The sequence below is a fragment of the Mustela putorius genome, unplaced genomic scaffold, assembly GCF_011764305.1.
Source record: "Mustela putorius furo isolate JIRA1106 unplaced genomic scaffold, ASM1176430v1.1 tig00000122_pilon_pilon_pilon, whole genome shotgun sequence".
Lineage (NCBI taxonomy): Eukaryota > Metazoa > Chordata > Mammalia > Carnivora > Mustelidae > Mustela > Mustela putorius.
In genome coordinates this window covers 177,867-199,847 of record NW_025421287.1, presented here as the reverse complement: position 1 = coordinate 199,847, position 21,981 = coordinate 177,867, and the positions used below count along the sequence as shown (strand labels likewise).

At 41.1% G+C, this 21,981-nt stretch overlaps 1 pseudogene; it reads left to right on the top strand.

Moving 5' to 3' along the window:
* The first annotated feature begins 19,790 nt into the window (after nucleotides 1-19,790).
* LOC101694625 lies at nucleotides 19,791-21,225 on the top strand (annotated as a pseudogene).
* Nucleotides 21,226-21,981: the final 756 nt, after the last annotated feature.

The window sequence follows — 21,981 nt, the reverse complement described above, 5'->3', positions numbered from 1 at the left end:
CACATCTGGCAGTACTCCCTTCCCTGGGAAGCAAAGGAAGGGATCAGAAAACACATTAACCGCCTCCAAGGAGACAGGATCATAGTTCCTTGCAAGTCTCCATGAAACACACCTTTGCTGTCCATCAAAAAGGCCGAGACTGGGGAGTACCAGCCTGTTCAGGACTTGCGGGAAGTTAATAAATGGGTTGAAGATATCCACCCAACAGGGCCTAACCCCTATACCCTACTCTCCCTCTTGGGTCCCAAAAGAACTGTTTATACCATCTTAGATCTCAAGGATGCATTTTTATGCATATCTTTAGCAAGGGATTCTCAGCCCCTCTTTGCTTTTGAGTGGTCCGACCCACAGGAAGGATTCCAAGCCCAGCTCACCTGGACAAGACTTCCCCAAGGATTCAAGAATTCACCCACTATCTTCGACGAAGCCCTACATGAGGATTTGTGTGAGTGCAGAACCTCCAACCCGGGAGTCACTCTGTTACAGTATGTTGATGACTTGCTAATAGCCGCTGAGGACTATGAGTCATGTTTGCTGGGGAGGAGAGCTCTCTTACTGACTCTTCAGGAAAAAGGGTATCAGGTGTCAGCAAGGAAAGCACAGCTTGTCAGAGCCATGCCACTTATATAGGCTTTGATCTCCACGAGGGAGTGTGTTCACTGTCTGAGTCCAGGAAACAGGTGATCACCCACCCCAACATGTCCCGACAAGTGAGGGAGTTTCTTGGGACAGTGGGCTACTGTGGATACCACGGTTTGCAGAGATTGCCCAACCTCTCTACGAACTGGCAAAAGGGGGCTCACTATGATAGAGTGGACAACTGAGGAAGAAGGAGCATTTCAGGAATTACAAACAGCCTTACCAAGTGCCCCAGCATCAGCCATCCCAGATGTTACCAAGCCCTTCCACTTGTATGTGGATGAAAAAGCAGGGGTGGCCAAAGGAGTTTTGACTCAGACTCTGGGGCCTTGGCCAGTAGCCTATCTTAGCAAGAAAATAGATCCAGTAGCAGCTGGGTTTCCCCCCTTGCCTCCGCATAATTGCTGCCACGGCCCTCCTGGTCAAGGATGCAAGTAAATTGACTTTGGGTCAAAATCTCATCTTGACCATCACCCATGTTATCGATGGCCTTCTCCGGACTCCCCTAGACTGATGGATGATGAACGCCTGAGTGACAGGGTATCAGGCCCTTCTCCTCAACAAACCAAGAGTGACCTTCTAGCCCCTGTGGTGCTAAATCCAGCCACACTGCTGCCAGAGGAGCTGGCTGACCACCCACACGACTGCAAGGAGGTCCTAACCCAAGTCACAGGAATAAGGCCGGACTTCAGAGACATTTCCTTCCCAGATGCAGAGATGACTCTGTTCACAGACAGGAGTAGCTACATGGTCAATGGAAAGAGGTATGTGGGGGCTGCGGTGGTTTCCCCTGAGCAGGAACTCTGGACGGCAGCCCTGCCACATGGAACCTCAGTGTAGAAAGCAGAGCTGATTGCACTCACTAAGGCACTGCAGATAGCCAAAGGTAAAACTGCCAACATCTATATGGACAGCAGGTATGCCTTTGCTACTCTCCATATACATGGCGCTATTTATAAAGAAAGGGGCCTATTAACAGCAGAAGGAAAAGGAATTAAAAACAGAGAAGAAATATTGGCTCTCCTCCAAGCTATTTGGGACCCAAAAGAGGTGGCTGTTATGCACTGCCTGGGACACCAAAAGGGGACTGATCTGATTTCAAAAGGAAACCAATTAGCAGATCAAGCCACAAAGCAAGCAGCCCAAGAGACAGTGCAAGAGCTGGTTACACTCCCGGCTCCAGCCCTACCAGAAAAACTTGACTACTCAGAGGAAGATTTAAAGTATTTACAAAAAAAAAAAAATGGGCTAAATTAGACTATGAAGGGGATTGGGCTAAGACTAAAACAAGAACGTTAATTCTTCCTCGAAGACTAGGCAAGAAGTTAGTAGACCAGATACATCAGGGTACTCATTTGGGGACATGTGAACTCAAGGAGCTTATAGGCAAGCAGTTCCAGGTCTCTAAATTAGGGCGTATGGTTCAGGATGTAGTTGATAGATGTGCTCAATGCTAGGCAGTTAATGTGGGGGGAATTAGAATGGGAAGAGGGAAAAGAGAAAGAGGTAAGGAAACAGGAATTTATTGGTAATAGATTTTACAGAGATGAAACCCAGAAAATATGGGCACAAGTGTATGTTAGTTTTTGTAGATACCTTTTCAGGCTGGGTAGAGGCTTTTTCTGCCAAACATGAGACAGCAGGAGTGGTAGCCAAAAAGCTACTAGAAGTTTGGGTTGCCTCTCACTATCGGGTCAGACAACGGCCCTGCATTTGTGAGTTCAGTCTCACAGGCATTGGCCAAGGCTGTGGGCACTAATTGGAAACAACATTGTGCCTACTGGCCTCAGAGTTCCGGGCAAGTAGAGAGAATGAACCGGACTCTTAAAGAGACCTTGACAAAGCTAATTCTGGAGACTGATGGTGGATGGGTGGATCTCCTTCCTTTTGCCCTCCTCAGGGCGTGGTGTACACCCTACTTAAACAAGGTGACCCCATTTGAAATAATGTTCGGGAGACCACCCCCCAACTCTGCCCTCAGCTACAAGAGGTTGCTATAGCAGAAATGACTGATCAGTCTGTACTCCGATCACTGCAGGCATTATAGTCTGTCTTTTAAAAAGCCCACACAGGGATCCAGACTGCCCACAGTGGGACAGAGATGGAGGTGGAGCTACATCCTTACCAACCTGGGGATTTGGTTTGGATATGCCGCCACCAAGTGGGAAACTTGGAGCCTCGCTGAAAGGGACCATTTACTGTCATCCTGACCACCCCATGGCAATAAAAGTAGAAGGTATCAGGGCCTGGATTCACGTGGGTCACGTCAAATGAGCTGAGGACAAGGACACCCCCCAGAGATGGAAGCTGAAGCCAATGGACCCCGCTGACCATGGACTAAAGCTAAGACTCAAAAGACTATGAGTTCATTGTTGCTCCTATTGTTACCTGCTTTTGTAAGAGTTTCTGAGTCACCTCATAAGACAAAAAAGTATAGGTGGGAAATTAGACAAACAGAATTAGGAAAAATGGAAAAGGTTATACAAAGCGGTGAATGGCTACCTCATCAACCGACTGTGCACTAATGTTACTTTTTGGCCCCTGCATTAAAAACACCCTAATGTCATTTGTACAAAAGAAAATTAGAGCGATAAAAATGTTAGTCTTACATGCTCAATATAACCCCTTACAACAGGAGAACATAGAACTGGCTGAAAAGTCAAAAATTTGACTAATCTCCAAAGAAAAGTGGGGAATGTAAGGGCCTACTTAGCCAGAGGGAGCCATTTTGTTGTTTATGCAGTAAACTTAGACTGACCCTATGCAGTAAACTTACATTGACCCTGCCCCTCCCAGAGGAACTTACTTGCAAAGCCCAGATACAAGGGCAGGTCAGGCCAGGTGGAGACATCCAATCAGTGGAGTGTGCATACTGTCTCCCTAGCTACCAGGGAGCATGGGCCCCACCAATTCTGACCAAGGTGATAGGCTAGCTCAAATATCTACTAGGGTAAATTGTAATCTCATTGGCCACCTGTGTGTGGCCAGGCTCAACCACATGGCCTTTGCTCTATAAAAGTTAGTCTGTGAGGCTGGGAGGGGTTGCCTCTTTGTAAGAGATGGCCCTGACCTGTCAGTTTGACTCTCGATGCTTGGCGTGAAATAAAGCTTTGCTTGACCTTTGCTTTGTATCAGTCTCACTCCTTTGATTATGGAATCAATCATATTTACAAGTGCACCAACAATGATAAGATAGGTAGTAATACCCTAACCAAAGAGGTTAGAGACCAGCACTCTGAAACTATAGAACACTTTTGAAAGAAATTGAGAAAGACACAAAGAAATGGAAAGACTTTCCATGCTCATGGATTGGAAGAACAAATATTGTTTAAATGTCAGTGCTGGGGCACCTGGGTGGCTCAGTGGGTTAAGCCGCTGCCTTCGGCTCAGGTCATGATCTCAGTGTCCTGGGATCGAGTCCCACATCGGGCTCTCTTCTCAGCAGGAGGCCTGCTTCCCTTCCTCTCTCTCTGTGATCTCTTCCCTTCCTCTCTCCTACTGTGATCTCTCTCTGTCAAATAAATAAATAAAATCTTAAAAATGTCAATGCTACCCAAAACAATCTACACATTTAGTGCAATCCCATCAAAATGCTAACACTATTTTTTGCAGAAGTAGAACAATCAATTATAAAAGATATATGGAACCACAATAGCCAAATACAACCTTGAATAGCCTGAATAGCCATAACAACCTTGAAAAAGAAGAGCAAAGCTGGAGGCATCACAATTCCATACTTCAACTGATTACAAAGCTGTAGTGATCAAAAGAGTAGGTGTTTGGCACAAATTACTGGATCAATCGAACAGAAAAGGAAACCCAGAAATGAACACACTACTATATTGGCAATTAATCTTCAACAAAAAAGGAAAAAATACCAAATGGGGAAAAGACAGTCTCTTCAGCAAATGCTGTTGGGAAAGCTGGACAGTTAACATGCAAAAGAATGAAACTGGACCATTTTTTTTGCATTTTTAAAATTTAAATTCAATTATCCAACAAATAACACATCATTAGTTTTTAATATAATTTTCAATGATTCACCAGTTGTATACAACTTCCAGTGCTCATCACATCATGTTCCCTCCTTAATGCCCATCACCCAGTTGCCCCATCTCCACAGGCACCTACCTCCCTGTCCACAGCCCTCAGTATATTTCCTGGAGTCAAGAGTCTCTCATGGTTTGGTTGCCTCTCTGATTTCTTCCCTTTCAGTTTTCCTCCCTGCCCTATGATTCTCTGCACCATTCCTTATATTCCACATATGAATGAAACCATATGATAATTGTCTTTCTCTGATTGACTTACTTCACTTAGCATATTACCCTCCAGTTCTTTCCATGTCAATGTAAGTGATAGGTCTTCATCCTTTCTGATGGCTGAGTAATATTCCATTGCATACGTGGACCACATCTTCTTTATCAATTCATCCATTGAAGGACATCTTGGCTCCTTTCACAGTTTGGCTATTGTGGACATTGCTGTTATGAACATTGGGGTGCATGTAGCTCTTCTTTTCACCACCTCTGTATCTTTGGGGTAAATGCTCAGTAATGCAATTGCTGGGTCATAAGGTAGCTCTATTTTTAACTTCTTAAGGTACCTCCACACTGTTTTCCAAAGTGACTGTACCAACTTGCATTCCCACCAACAGTGTAAGAGGGTTCCCCTTTCTCCGCATCTTCACTAACATTTGTTGTTTCCTGTTTTGTTCATTTTTTTAAATATTTTATTTATTTATTTGATAGAGATTACAAGTAGGCAGAGAGGCAGGCAGAGGGGCGGGGGAAGCAGGATTCCTGTGAAGCAGAGATTCCAGTGCGGGGCTCAATCCCAGGACCTTGAGATCATGACCTGAGCCGAAGGCAGAGGCTTAACCCATTGAGCCACCCAGGTGCCCCGTTTTGTTCATTTTAACCATTCTAATTGGTATAAGGTGGTATCTCAGTGTGATTTGATTTGAATTTCCCTGGTGGTTAATGATGATGAATATTTTTTCTTGTGTCTGTTAGCCATTTGCATGTCTTCTTTGGAAAAATGTCTGTTTATGTCTTCTGCCCATTTTTTGACTTATTTGTTTTTTTTTTTTTTTTTGAATGTTGAAATGAGAAGGTCCTTATAGATTTTGGATACCAGCTCTTATCTGTAATGTCATTTGCAAATATCTTCTCCCATACTATGCGTTGCCTCTTAGTTTTGTTAGCTGTTTCCTTTGCTGTGCAGAAGTTTGTTGTTGTTGTTGTTGTTGTTGCTGTTGTTGTTTATCTTGATGAAGTCCCCGAATTGCCAAGGAAATGTTGATAAAGAAAAACAAATCTGGGGGGCATCATGTTGTCTAATTTCAAGATTTATTACAAAACTCTGATCACCATGAGAGACTATGGACTCTGAAAAGCAATCTGAGGGTTTTGAAGGGGCGAGGGTTGGGAGGTTGGGGGAACCAGGTGGTGGGTATTAGAGAGGGCACGGATTGCATGGAGCACTGGGTGTGGTGCAAAAACAGTGAATGCTGTTATGCTGAAAAGAAATAAAAAATTAAAAAAAAACCCTCTGATCATCAAGACAGCATGGTACTGGCACAAAAACAGACACATAGACAAATGGAACAGAATAGAGAGCAGGGGGGGGGAGGCAAGATGGCGGGGGAAAAGGGGGAGGCGCCTTTTCAGCCGGTACCCCAAAGTGAGCCAAAGAACTCCATTCACCCATGAAATCAGCCTGAGATCAGAATTATACACGTCTGGATCTCTACAGGGGCAGAAGATGCCAGTGGGCAGGTAAAGTGGAGTGGGAATGGCGGACTGATATCAGAAGATAAACAAAAGGGGGAGGGAGCCACCAGAGGCAACCGGTTGGAAAGTAATACCCCAATACGAGCGAGAGTGCACTGCATCTGGGGACCAGCATTAACTTGGAGACTGGTTGAAAGCACTCCAAAAGAGCAAAGGATTGCGGGGGGGATATTGTGGGAATTGGGGCAGCTAGGGACAGGGGCTTAAGTCTCCGGTCCCAGGACAGCCTCCCCAGCATTGAGGCTGAGAGAGTGTGGCGGAGAAACCAGGTCTTGGTCCCTAAGCCACCAGCGCGCCCGAGAATGCATGGGCTCTAGCTCCTGTGATGGGATGGGAGCTAAGCCGGTCGGCAGAACATGAGAACCCTACTACAAAGCCTGAGATATGCGAGCATGTCCCTCATGCTCCCCTGAGAGAGTTACCAAGGCCCGGCCTGCGCTCTTTGACCCGCGCCATTGTTTCAGAGCCTAAGCCCCACCGCCCAAACTCTCCCCTGACAGAGGTGCGCAAAAGCTCAGCCTGCTGCATTCGGACCAGCGCCCCGTTCTCAGTGCCTGAGACTTGCCCGCGACCCATAGCCACCCCTGAAAGAGGTGCGCGCAAGCCGGGCACTCTTAGACCCAGCAATACCAGGCACTCCCAGCCCGGGCCAGCGGCAAAATCTCAGTGTGCGACTGCTGCTTGGAACCTCTCTGGCGGTCGGGAGCTCCCAGACAGCCACCACTGCCTTGGCTTTGGGTACAAGCAAAAGATCCTGCGCCCCCAGGGTCTGCAACTTGGAACCTGCTCTGCTAGGGGCCAAGGGGGGACTTATTTAGGCTCTGCACCCAGACTGAGGCTTCTCTCTGAGAGGGAGATCAGGGTGCGGTTTGTTTTCCTCTAAAACTACAAAAACCATCACAGGCGGTCAAGGTGAGAGAAAAAAAAGTGAACAAACATAAAAACCGCCAGAGAACAAAAGCCTGAAAAGAACCTGTTTCCTCAGAGCCCACCCCCTTGAGGGGGGCGGGAGGACTTAACTCAGGAAACATCATTGACTGACAACCCACGTGGCAGGCCCCTCCCCCAGAAAACAAACCAACAAAGAAAAAAAAGAGAGAAAAAGAGAGAGAAAGGACTACAAGAGAACAACCACTACTTCATGGGAAAACTTTTATTGTTCACTCCTTCCCCCTATTCTGGTTCATTTTTTTTTTTTTACACATAGGTAATTTTTTAAACCTATTTACCATCACAGCGAGCTGTACAGTACATCAAATTCCATAATACCCTTCTTTTTTTTTTAATTTTTTATTTTTTATAAACATATATTTTTATCCCCAGGGGTACAGGTCTGTGAATCACCAGGTTCCATAATACCTTTCTAACCTGAACTTTTTGATACATACACCTATGTTTTTCTTTTGCATTTTTATTTTTTGAATTCCTTTTTTTAAATTTTAGTTTAGTTTAGTCTAGTTTATTCCTTTTTATTTTTATCCTCTAATATTCATATAGAGTAAAACTTCAAAGTAATTCCCTTTCCCCAATCAATACTACCCCTATATTTTTAATCCCTTCTTTCTTAGGAAAGTTGAGTCCTTTAACAAAGATATCAAGATACATCCAGGAAGAATCAAAACAACCTTCCTCGCATACACTGAGAATTTAAAAGAACTCTCCCATCTTCTTCTTACACCAGTGTTTCTGTGTTTTTGTGTTTGCCCTGATAGCATATAAATCTTACACTTGGGGTTCTTTTTGAGAGGTTCTTCCTTTATTTGCATATATATTTTTTTCTCTTGTCATATACTTGTATCAGTCTTTTTGTTTGTCTCTTTTTCTTTGTCAACTTCATAAATCTTACCTTGGGGCCCATCTGGGCTGAAACTTCTTTTTCATCTACACTTTCTTTCCTGTCTCTCTCTCTCTCTCTCTTTTTTTCTTTTCTTTTTTCTTTTACTTTTTTTTCTTTTTCTTTTCTTTTGGCTCTCATTTGGGTGGGGAATCCTGATTGCTCAGAAGTGTTCCAGGGTGCACCTTGACTGCACCACAGTTGATACATCCAGCTACATCTGTTCAGTCATCTCCCACCAAAATGATTAGGAGGAGAAATGCCCAACAGAAGAAAAATACAGAGGATGGACCTTCTGCAACAGAGCTAACGGCTATCAACATAGACAATATGTCAGAAAGAGAATTCAGGCTAACAATTATCCAGGAAATAGCTAGGTTGGAGAAAGCCATGGATGACCAAACGGAATTGATTAGGGCAGAACTGAAAGCGACCAGACAGGATGTTCACAATATTAGGGTGGAGCTTAAAGCCACCAGGGAGGAGGTTCACAATGCTCTCAATGAGTTCAATCTAATCTAAACTCTCTCAAAGCTAGGGTAACTGAGACAGAAGATAGAATTAGTGATCTGGAAGACAAACAGATAGAGAGAAAGAATCAGGAGGAAGCCTGGAACAAACAGCTTAGAAACCACGAAAACAGAATCAGGGAAATAAATGATGCCATGAAGCGTTCCATAGTCAGAATTATTGGAATCCCTGAAGGGGAGGAGAAAGAAAGAAGTCTAGAACATATAGGGATCAAGCTCTTCATGAAAGATCACGACCAATGCAAAAGAAACAGGGAATTGTTAGGACACATTATCAGCAACTATATACCAACACATGCAATATTAAGGGGGTTCTATAATAGAGAAAAAATCCTAAGAATGGCATTGAAAAGAAATATAGAGACAATCTACAGAAAGAAAGACTTCAAAGGTAACCCGATGTCAATAAAACATATCAATAATCACTCTCAATGTGAATGGCCTAAATGCGCCCATAAAATGGCACAGGGTTGCAGATTGGATAAAACGACAGGACCCATCCATATGTTGTTGACTAGAGACCCATTTTGAACCTAAAGATACACCCAGACTGAAAGTGAAGGGATGGAGAAGCATCTTTCATGCCAATGGGCCTCAAAAGAAGGCTGGGGTAGCGATTCTCATATCAGATAAATTAGACTTTAAACTAAAGACCGTAGTCAGAGATAACAGAAGGACACTACATAATCCTTAAAGGGACTATCCACCAAGATGATCTAACTATTGTAAATATCTATGCTCCCAATATGGGAGCATCCAATTACTTAAGAAAACTGTTAATCAAGATAAAGAGTCATATTAATATGAATACACTAATTGTAGGAGATCTTAACATGCCTCTCTCAGAAATAGACAGATCATCGAAGTAGAAAATCAATAAAAAAAAGAGCATTGAATGACACATTCAATGGTCCAGATGGACCTCATAGATATATACAGAACATTCCACCCTAAAACAACAGAATACTCATTCTTCTCAAGTGCACATGGAACCTTCTCCAGAACAGACCACATACTGGGTCACAAATCAGGACTCAACCAATACCAAAAGACTGAGATTATTCCCTGCAAATTCTCAGATCACAGTGCTTTGAAACTGGAGCTCAATCACAAGGAAAAGTTCAGAAGGAACTCAAACACCTGGAAGCTATAAAGACCACCTTGCTTAAGAATGCTTGGATCAACCAGGAGATCAAAGAAGAACTGAAACAATTCATGGAAACCAATGAGAATAAAGACACTTCGGTCCAAAACCTATGGGATACAGCAAAGGCGGTCCTAAGGGGGAAATACATAGCCATCCAAGCCTCCCTCAAAAAAATGGAAAAATCCAGAATACACCAGCTGTCTCTACACCTTAAAGAACTGGAGAATCAACAACAAATCAAACCAACTCCACACATAAGAAGGGAAATAATCAAAATTAGAGCTGAGATCAATGAGGTAGAAACCAGAGATACAGTAGAACGTATCAATGAAACTAGAAGCTGGTTTTTTGAAAGAATCAATAAGATCGATAAACCATTGGCCAAACTAATCCAAAAGAAAAGAGAGAGAGCCCAAATTCATAAAATGATGAATGAAAAGGGAGGGATCACAACTAATACCAAGGAAGTAGAAACAATCATCAGAAGTTATTATCAACATTTATATGCCAATAAGCTTAGCAACCTAGATGAAATGGATGCATTCCTGGGAAACTATAAACTACCAAAATTAAAGCAGGAAGAAATCGACAACCTGAATAGACCAATATCTAGTAACAAGATTGAAGCAGTGATCAATAACCTCCCAAAAAACAAGAGCCCAGGACCTGACGGATTCCCTGGCGAATTCTACCAAACATTCAAAGAAGAAATAACACCTATTCTCCTGAAGCTGTTTCAAAAAATTGAAGCAGAAGGAAAACTTCCAGACTCTTTCTAGGAAGCCAGCATTACCCTGATCCCCAAACCAGGCAAAGATCCTACGAAAAAAGGAGAATTTCAGACCAATATCACTGATGAATATGGATGCTAAGATTCTCAACAAGATCCTAGCCAACAGGATCCAACAGCACATTAAAAAGATTATCCACCGTGATCAGGTGGGATTCATCCCTGGGCTACAAGGATGGTTCAACATTTGCAAATCAATCAATGTGATAGAACAAATTAATATGAGAAGAGAGAAGAACCACATGGTCCTCTCAATTGATGCAGAAAAAGCATTTGACAAAATCCAGCATCTGTTCCTGATTAAAACGCTTCAAAGTATAGGGATAGAGGGAACAGTCCTGAACCTCATCAAATCTATCTATGAAAGACCCACAGCAAATATCATCCTCAATGGGAAAAAGCTTGCAGCCTTCCTGTTGAGATCAGGAACAAGACAAGGATGCCCACTTTCACCACTCTTGTTCAACATAGGATTAGAAGTCCTAGCAACAGCTACCAGACAACAAAGAGAAATGAAAGGTATCCAAATTGGTAATGAAGAAGTCAAACTCTCTCTCTTTGCAGATGACATGATTCTTTATATGGAAAACCCAAAAGACTCCACTCCCAAAATTTGAGCAATTCTTATACCTCTGTTTTTTAGTCTATTGATTCACTCCTTGGCTATGAAAATCTACTGGCAAGCCTTTGAAATGCATTCTTTATATTTTTTACTGTATTTTTAATTTCTATGATTTCCTTGGGTTCTTATAATTTCCATCTCTTTGCTAAAATAACCTATCTGCTCTTTCATGTGATCAACTTTTTCTTTTAGAACCTTTATTATATTAATCATAGTCATTTCAAATTCCTTAAAAATCTTTTGACCACTTTCACCATCATTTTATTTAAACTTTTGGCATTCTTTGTAAAATTATTTGAAAGCCTAACATGTTATTTAAGGTACAAGATATAAGGGAAATAAACCTCTAGTGTGCAGATTTCTGTTAAACTAGCCAGGAATTGTACTATATTTGAAGGTTTTTTTTTTTTCATTGCTTTGTTAGCAGTGTTGAGATTTACATCTTGCTCTGGATAGTAGAGGTTTGAAATTCCTCTGGTGGTTTGTCTCCCATATTAGCTTTTGTTGCTCTCTTTATCTGGCTTTCAAGAAACAATCTGTCTCTTGTAGCTCTCCCAGCTGTACTTTGCTATGTTGCTAAATGTTTTTTTACTGTGGTGATAGAGTATAGGGAATCAGTGAGGGTGGGGATTATGTGATGTCCTTATTATGCCTCAGTCTTTGGGGAACACAGTGAGTCTGCCTTTCAATGATCTTACCTTCTTTATAGGATCTTCTGTCATTCATGGAAGGCTAGAGCTTTCACCATCCTCATTTCCTTTCCCCAGCTAAAGCAGCCATTTACCAAAATTCTCTGTCTGTAAGTTGGGAATTTTCTTCCTACAGATTAAGGCTTTTCTTTTATTTTTTACCTAATGAGATTGTGGACCTGGACCTGGACAGAGTTCCATTTTGCATTAGTATATCACTAGTGTCTCCAGGTGATATACTGCTCTTTTATTTTTTATAAAGATTTTATTTATTAATTTGACAGACAGAGATCACCAGTAGGCAGAGTAGCAGGCATAGAAAGAGGAGGAAACAGGCTCCCCGCCGAGCAGAGAACCCGATGCGGGGCTGGATCACAGTACCCTGGGATCATGACCTGAGCCGAAGGCAGAGGCTTTAACCCACTGAGCCACCCAGGCGCCCCAATACTGCTCTTTTAATAAAAAATTTTGTTTCATGGGGTGCCTGGGTGGCTCAATTAGTTAAGTGTCTGCCTTTGGCTTAGGTCATAATCACAGCGTCTGGGATCGGGCCCTGCGTTGGGCTCCCTGCTCACTGGAGAACCTGCTTCTCCCTCTCCCTCTCCTAGTCCCCCTGCTCATGCTCTCCGTCTCTTATTCACTCTCTCTCTCAAATACATAAATAAAATCTTGGACACCTGGGTAGCTCAGTCAGTTAAGCTTTGCCTTAGGCTCAGGTCATGATCCCAGCGTCTGGGGATGGAGTCCCATGTCAGGCTCCCTGCTCAGTGGGAAATCTGCTTCTCCCTTCCCTTGCTCTTGTTCTCGCTCTCCCTCTAAATATACATACATACATACATACAAATAAATAAATAAATAAATAAATAAGATTTTTAAAAAATTTTGTTCTGCAAAGTGAAAGAGTCTTGGCAGATTTCCCGGTGACTTGCTCTTCCCTTGTCCTAACCAACACCATAAAGGTGGGAGGTAATTTCTTTAGGTTCTTCTTAATCTTCATTTTCAGAGCTTGGTGGAGTTCCTCCAAAAGCTTTCAAAAGGCTGGGAAATTCCCTTGCTCAGGTCATTTTATCTCAATGAAAGTACCTGTCTCTCCCTAAATTCAGCATGACTGTTCTGTAAATTTAGTTCTATGTTGGAACCAGTCATTAATATATTTTTTACCAGCTGTTTTTCTATATCTTTCCATCTTTGAGTTTAAACTGGAAGTCCAGCCTTCATTTTTGAAGGGTACTCATGACTCACGGTGAGTACAGAATATTCATTTTATGATTTGGGTTTTTTTCATTTAATGCATTAAAGATGTCATTCAGCTGTCTTCCTGTTTGAAAATTCTGCTATAAAATTTATTTTATTCTTTTGGGCAATGTGTCTTTTTTTACATGGTTGCTTTGAAGATTTTCTTTGGTTTTCAGTAGTTTCACTGTCATATGCCCGTGTGTGTGCGTGTGTGTGTGCTGATATTTAACTTGCTAGGTATTCTCTAAACTTCCTGGTTCTATGGCTTGTTGTCTGTCATTAATGTTGGTTGACTCATGACCATTATTTTTTCAAGTATTAATTCTGGCTTTCTCCTTCTTCTCATTATGGAATTTCAATTACACATATGTTACACAGTTTGATATTGACCCACAGCTCTTGGATGTTCTTTCTTTAACTATTTTTCTCTTTGTATTTGAATTTGGATAATTTCTACTGACCTATCTTCAAATTCAGATTTTTCATTGCTGTTTTGAGAAACTGATGAGACTGTTAAAGGCATTATTCATTTCTGTTGGTGTTTCTTTTATTTCTAGCATTTTATTTGATTCTTTCTACTTATAGCTTTTATCTCTCTTCTTAAATTACCAGTCTAATCTTTCATGTACTATACTTTTTTCAATAGAGACTTTAACATTAGTTATAATTATTTTAAATTCTCTGCCTGATATTTCTAACACCTGTGTCAAATCTGAGTCTAGTTTTTTTTTTTTTTAAAGATTTTGTTTATTTACTTTGACAGAGAGAGAGATCACAAGTAGGCAGAGAGAGAGGGGGAAGCAGGCTCCCCGCCAAGCAGAGAGCCCAATGCGGGGTTCAATCCCAAGACCCTGAGATCATGACCTGAGCTGAAGGCAGAGGCTTAACCCACTGAGCCGCCCAGGCGCCCCTCTGACTCTAGTTTTAATGACTACTTTGTCTTTTCAGATTGTTTTCCTTGCCTCTCTTTATGCCTTGTAGTTGTTTGTAGCAAGCTGGACATGTTGTATAGGATAGCAAATACTGAGATAAATATATTTATGCTTTGATATGAGCCAGCCTTTCCCTTTTCTAGGCCTTTACTGTGGAGGTGTGCTTTAATGTGGTCTGGAACTGCAGTGCAGCTGAAATTTGTTGTTGCTATGGTTACCAGAATTTAAGATTGCTGTTGCTTTGGTTACCAGATTAAAGGGGAAATTTTTTTTATTATTGTTGCTATGGGTACCAGAGCCTTAATATTCTTCCAGTAATTTATTTTCTTTCTCACTACTTGTGCTTCTCCCCAGAATGAATCTGTCACTTGCAGTTCTACCAGTTATATTTCACTATAATATTTACTGTATATTTGTTAGGTTTGTGTGAGGAATAAGCATGATGAATGTATTTGGTCTTTTAATTTGGTCTTAATGGTAGACATGCACTGTATATCTGAGTTTTACTGATGTGGATTTCACAAGCTTTCCTGCCCCTCCTCCATATTCAATGATGGACTTAACAAGAATTCCTTTCCTTCCTCCAGGGGAAGAGCCTTGTTTTTTCCCTGTTCCCTTACCCTATGTGCAGTGCGTTTCCACCAGTGTCCTCAAATTAATATTATGATGCCCTCTCTCTTTAATATTGAGGCTTTTCTTATTTGTGACAGATAGGGGAGATGGGTCCGGAAAGAGTTTTGGTGGTGAGCATTGTGCCCTGTCCCAGTTGCAATGGAATTCCCTCAGTGCCCTCAGGATATGAGTTTTTATGAATTTTCCCTTAAAGATTAATTTTTTCTGTAATATAGACAGAGAAGATAGGTCCAGTTGGATTTGGTAATGATTGTTGTTTCTTTTTTTTATTATTTATTTTCAGCATAACAGTATTCATTATTTTTGCACCACACCCAGTGCTCCATGCAATCCATGCTCTCTATAATATCCACCACCTGGTACCACGACCTCCCACCCCCCGCCACTTCACACCCCTCAGATTGTTTTTCAGAGTCCATAGTCTCTCGTGATTCACCTCCCCTTCCAATTTCCCCCAATTCCCTTCTCCTCTCCATCTCCCCTTGTCCTCCATGCTATTTGTTATGCTCCACAAATAAGTGAAACCATATGATAATTGACTCTCTCTGCTTAACTTATTTCACTCAGCATAATCTCTTCCAGTCCTGTCCATGTTGCTACAAAAGTTGGGTATCCTTCCTTTCTGATGGAGGCATAATACTCCATAGTGTATGTGGACCACATCTTCCTTATCCATTCATCCATTGAAGGGCATCGTGGTTCTTTCCATAGTTTGGCGACCGTAGCCATTGCTGCTATAAACATTGGGGTACAGATGGCCCTTCTTTTCATGACATCTGGATCATTGGGGTAAATACCCAGTAGTGCAATGGCAGGGTCATAGGGAAGTTCTATTTTTAATTTCTTGAGGAATCTCCACACTGTTCTCCAAAGAGGCTGCACCAACTTGCATTCCCACCAACAGTGGAAGAGGGTTCCCCTTTCTCCACATCCTCTCCAGCACATGTTGTTTCCTGTCTTGCTAATTTTGGTCATTTTAACTGGTGTAAGGTGATATCTCAATGTGGTTTTAATTTGAATCTCCCTGAGGGCTAGTGATGATGAACATTTTTTCATGTGTCTGATAGCCATTTGTATGTCTTCATTGGAGAAGTGTCTGTTCATATCTTCTGCCAATTTTTTTAATATGATTGTCTGTTTTGTGTGTGTTGAGTTTGAGGAATTCTTTATAGATCCTGGATATCAACCTTTTGTCTGTACTGTCATTTGCAAATATCTTCTCCCATTCCGTGGGTTGCCTCTTTGTTTTCTTGACTGTTCCCTTTGCTGTGCATAAGCTTTTGATTTTGATGAAGTCCCAAAAGTTTATTTTCGCTTTTGTTTCCTTTGCCTTTGGAGACATATCTTGAAAGAAGTTGCTGTGGCTGATATCGAAGAGATTACTGCCTATGTTCTCCTCTAGGATTCTGATGGATTCCTGTCTCGCGTTGAGGTCTTTTAACCATTTTGAGTTTATCTTTGTGTACAGTGTAAGAGAATGGTCGAGTTTCATTCTTCTACATATAGCTGCCCAGTTTTCCCAGCACCATTTATTGAAGATACTGTCTTTTTTCCACTGTATATTTTTTCCCATTTTGTTGAACATGATTTGCCCATAGAGTTGAGGGTCCATATCTGGGCTCTTTACTCTTTCTACTGGTATATGTGTTTGTTTTTATGCCAGTACCATGCTGTCTTGGTGATCACAGTTTTGTAGTAAAGCTTGAAATCAGGTAACGTGATGCCCCCCATTTTATTTTTGTTTTTCAACATTTCCTTAGCGATTCAGGGTCTCTTCTGATTCTATACAAATTTTTGGATTATTTGCTCCAGCTCTTTGAAGAATACCGGTGGAATTTTGATCAGAATGGCATTAAAAGTATAGATTGCTCTAGGCAGTAGAGACATTTTAACAATGTTTATTCTTCCGATCCAAGAGCATGGAATGGTCTTCCATCTTTTTGTGTCTTCTTCAATTTCTTTCATGAGTGTTCTGTGATTGTTGTTTCTCTCCTCTCAGACAACATCAAAGAGAAAGTTTTACTGATTACTTGCTAGTTCTCCCTGTGAATGCTTGGTGGGGTCTATTAAGGAAAAAACTGCCAAGAGTGTGGGAAACCTTTATGCCTGTGACCCCTAGTGTTTCACATTCTTAGGCTTGTCCATGCTAAGACTTAAGCAATTTATTAAAAAAAAGTTTCTAATTTAATCTTCCTACCACCTTATATGTTATCTGGTGGCATCTGTCCCAAGTAAACAGACACCAAACTAGTGTTTATATATGAGGGTTCCATTCTGTGTCAAAATTTTGAGTTGGCTTTTTGTTCTGTTTTCTGAAGAGTTTACGAACATTAATTTGCTGTCCATCCAACTCTTTTCTTGCCATAATTATAGTAAAAGTATTCTTTCCTGCTTTCTACATTTTGTAATTTTTATTGTTATGTTAGTGACAACACAGTACATCATTAATTTTTGATGTAGTGTTCCATGATTTGTTGTTTGCATATAACACCCAGTGTTCCATGCAATACATGCCTTCCTTAATACCCCTCACCAGGCTCACCCATCTCTTTATGCTCCTCCCTTCGAAAACCCTCAGTTTGACTCTCGGAGCCCATAGTCTGTCATGGTTCATATCCCACTTTACTCCCCCTTTCCCTTCTTTTTCCTGTTGTCCTGATTTCTACATTTTGAAATGAAAGCAGAAGTCAATGAATGCATTAATTTTATATAAACATTTGGGTTTAACAGATAAATCGTTATTTTGACATTTGAATAAATATTTGAGACATTTGTGTTGGCTAGTGTCTAAATGAGATTTTGAGACAATAGAATGAGAAAATTTGATATCTGATAATGAACATTTGCTATAGTTTTAGGTGATGCCCACCTATTCTAGTGTCACCATTGCCCATCCATTGTCACACATTTACTCACACATCGCTGGTGACTATTCATATAATGCACACATGCACAAACTTGCAGACAGTCATATGTAAACCACCATCAACCAACCCTTCCCTTCTTCTACACATTCATGGTCCAACACAAACATCTCAGAGCTGCTGCTCTCCGATTTAACAGCTTAGTTAAAGGCATCAGAACCTCCCAATCACCAAAACCACAAAGCAATCTGTAGTCAATGTTGGATTCCCCACATATTCCATCACCAAGACTTTTCTAGTCAATTTCAATTGTGTTTCTGTAGTCCATTCCCTCCTTAGCAACCCAATGGCCACAGCCTTATTTCAGTGTCCCCTGGAGCACTAGAACTACATTCTCACTGACACCCTTCCAATATATCATCTGTTCTACAAAAAAAAAAAAAAAAGTCTGTACGATGCACACAAATCTGTCCATGTCACTACTCTGGCTAACTACCATTTATGAATGACTTCCCACTGTCCTGTAGGAGTAATTCTACATTTTTTTAGCTTGGTCTTTAAAGGCCTTCTTGACCTGACTTCTGAATATTTCTTCTTCTGTGTGTCTAGGTATGTCTCCTCTTATGGACAAGAAAGGACCACTAACCAGTAACTTTGTTTTAGTTGCCTTTTGTTCCTCAAATATTAGCAACAGTCTTGAAATATGGAAGGCCATCAATAGCTTCACTAACACAACATGCATAATATATTTCAGATATTACTATACTGATTGAATTATAATATATGCATAAAAATATTTTAAAACTACCCTCAAACATGACAGAAACATGATCAGACCACTCTGTCTCTCAATCAGAAATTAGTGTATCCTGGGATGCAGCAGAGGCAGTCATAAAAGGGCACTATATAACAATACAGGCCTACCTCAAGAAGTAAGACCCAGATACACAATCTAACCACACATCTAATGGAGCTAGAAAAGAAGCAACAAACAAAGCATAAAGCCAGCAGAGGAAGAGAAATAATAAAGATTAAGGCTGGGAAAAATGATATAGAAACAAACAAACAAATAAACCCAGAACAAATCAATGAAACTGAGAGTTGGTTCTTTGAAAGAATTAATAAAATTGATAAACACTTACTCAGACATATCAAAAAGAAAAAAAGGACTCAAATAGATAAAATCACAAATGCAAGAGGAGAGATCACAACCCACACCACAGAAATACATAAAACTCTAAGAGAATATTATGAAAAATTATATGCCACAAAATGGAAAGAATTTGATAAATTCCTAAAAACATACAAACTAACAAAACTGAAAGAAGAAGAAATAGAAAATCTGAACAGATGCATAATCAACAAAAAAATTGAATCAGTAATCAAAAAAAGTTCAGGGCCAAATGACTTCCCAGGAGAATTCACCGAACATTCAAAGAAAGGTTAATATCTATTCTTCTCAAACTATTTCAAAAAATAAAAATGGAAGGAAAACTTCAAAAGTCATTCCATAAGTCCAACACTACCTTGATTCCAGAACCAGACAAAGACTCCACTAAAAAGAATTTCAGGCCACTATCTGTGATGAACTTGGAAGCAAAAATTCTCAACAACTAACTAGCAAACCGAATCTAACAATACATTAAAAACTTACTCACCATGATAAAGTGGGATTTATTCCTGGGCTTCAGGGGTGGACCAATATTTGTAAATCAATCGATGTGATACACCACATTAATAAAAGAAAGGATAACACTATATGATCCTCTTGATACATGCAAAAATAACATTTGACAAAATAGAGCATCTATTGCTGAAAAAAACCCTCAACAAAGTAAGGTAGATGGAAAATACATCAAGATAATAAATTCCATATATATATAAGACCCACAGCTAATATGGCCCTCAAAGGGGAAAATTTCAGGAGGAGTTCAAACATTCACTATTTACAGACAGCATGATACCCAATATAGAAAACCCAAAAAAATCCACCAGAAAATAACTAGAACTGATATATGAATTCACAAAGTCAGGGATATAAAATGAATGTACAGAAATCTCTTGAGTTTCTATATACCCACAATGAAGCAGCAGAAAGATAAATCAAGGATTGAACACACTATTGGTCATCTGCCCTACAAATGTGGTGGAATCAACAAAAGAACCATGGAAATTTTTGAGAAGAAAGCTGCTGAGATGGGAAAGAGCTCATTCAGGTATCCCTGGGTCTTGGACAAACCAAAAGCTGAATGTGAACGTGGTATCACCATGGATATCTCCCTGTGGAAATTTGAGACCAGCAAGTATTATGGGACCATCACTGATGCCCCAGGACACAGAGCCTTTATCAAAAACATGGTTACAGGTACATCCCAGGCTTACTGTGCTGTCCTGATTAGTGCTGCTGTGTGCTGCTGGTGAATTTGAAGGAAGCATCTCCAAGAATGAGCAGAGCCATGAGCATGCCATTCTGCCTTACACACTGGGTGTAAAACAACTAACTGTTGGTATTAACAAAATGGATTCCACTGAGCCACCCAAAACCAGAAGAGATACGAGGAAATCATTAAGGTAGGCAGTACCTACATTAAGAAAATGGGCTACAACCCCAACACAGTAGCATTAGTGCCAATTTCTGGTTGGAATGGTGACAACATGCCAGAGCCAACTGTTAACATGCCTTGGCTCAAGGGATGGAAAGTCACCCGAAAAGATGGGAATGCCAGTGGAACCACACTGCTTGAAGCTCTGGATTGCATTCTGCCACCAACTTGTCCACCTGACAAGCTTGTGTCTACCTCTCCAGGACATCTACAGAATTGGTGGTACGGTGCTGTCCCTGTGGGCCGAATGGAGACTGGTGTTCTTAAACCTGGCATGGTGGTCACCTTTGCTCCAGTCAATGTTACAACTGAAGCAAAGTCTGTTGAGATGCACCATGAAGCTTTGAGTGAGGCTCTTGCTGGGAACAATGTGAGCTTCAATGTCAAGAAGATGTCTGCCAAAGTGTTCATCGTGGCAATGTGGCTGGTGACAGGAAAAATGATCCACCAATGGAAGCAGCTGGCTTCACAGCTCAGGTGATTATCTTGAACCATCCAGGCCAAATCAGTGCTGGATATGCACCTGTGCTGCATTGTCACACAGCTCACACTGCAAGTTTGATGAGCTGAAGGAGAAGATAGATCATCATTCTGGAAAGAAGCTGGAAGACGGTCCCAAGTTCTTGAGATCTGGTGATGCTGCCATTGTTGAGATGGTTCCTGGCAAGCCTGTGTGTGTTGAGAGCCTCTCTGACTATCCCCCTCTGGGCCGTGTTGCTGTGGGTGTCATCAAAGCAGTGGACAAGAAGACAGCTGGAGCTGGTATGGTCACCAAGTCTTCCCAGAAAGCTCAGAAGCCTAAATGTATATTATTCCCAATACCTGTCACTCTGGTCTTAATCAGCTGTGGAAGAATGGTCTCAGAATGGTTTGTGTCAGTTGACCATTTAAGTTTAATAGTAAAAGACTGGTAAATGATAACAATGCATCGTAAAACCTTCAGAAGGAAAGGAAAATGTCCTGTGGACCATTTGTTCTTTTTTTTTTTTTTTTCATGTGTGTGGCAATTCTAAGCTATTACTAAAATCAGTACTTTGTAATGGAAACAACTTGACCAAAAATCTGTCACAGAATTTCGAGACCCATTAAAACACAAGTTTAACGAGGGAAAAAAAAGAAGCTGTAGTCATCAAGACAGTATGGTCCTGGCACAAATGTAGACACCTAGATCAGTGGAATGGAATAGAACACCCAGAAATGGACCCACAACTATATGGTCAAGTAATATTTGATGAAGCAGGAAAGTTCATCCAGTGAAAACAAAGGCAGTCTCTTCCACAAATGGTGTTGGGGAAACTGGACAGCAACATGCAGGAGAATGAAAGGGACCCCTTTCTTACTCCATATGCAAAAATAACTCTAAAATGGTTGAAAGACCTAAATGTGAGACAGGAAACTATCAAAATCCTAGAGGAGAACATAGGCAGTAATCTCTATGACATCAGCCATAGCAGCTTCTGTCTACTGAAGCAAAGATAACAAAAGCTAAAATAAGCTATTGGGACTCCATCAAAATAAAAAGCTTTTGCACGTTGAAGGAAACAATCAACAAAGCTAAAAGGCAACCTGGGGTGCCTGGGTGGCTCAGTCAGTTAAGCATCTGACTCTTGATTTTGGCTCAGATCGTGATCTCAGGATCTTGAGATTGAGCCCCACGTCAGGCTCCACAC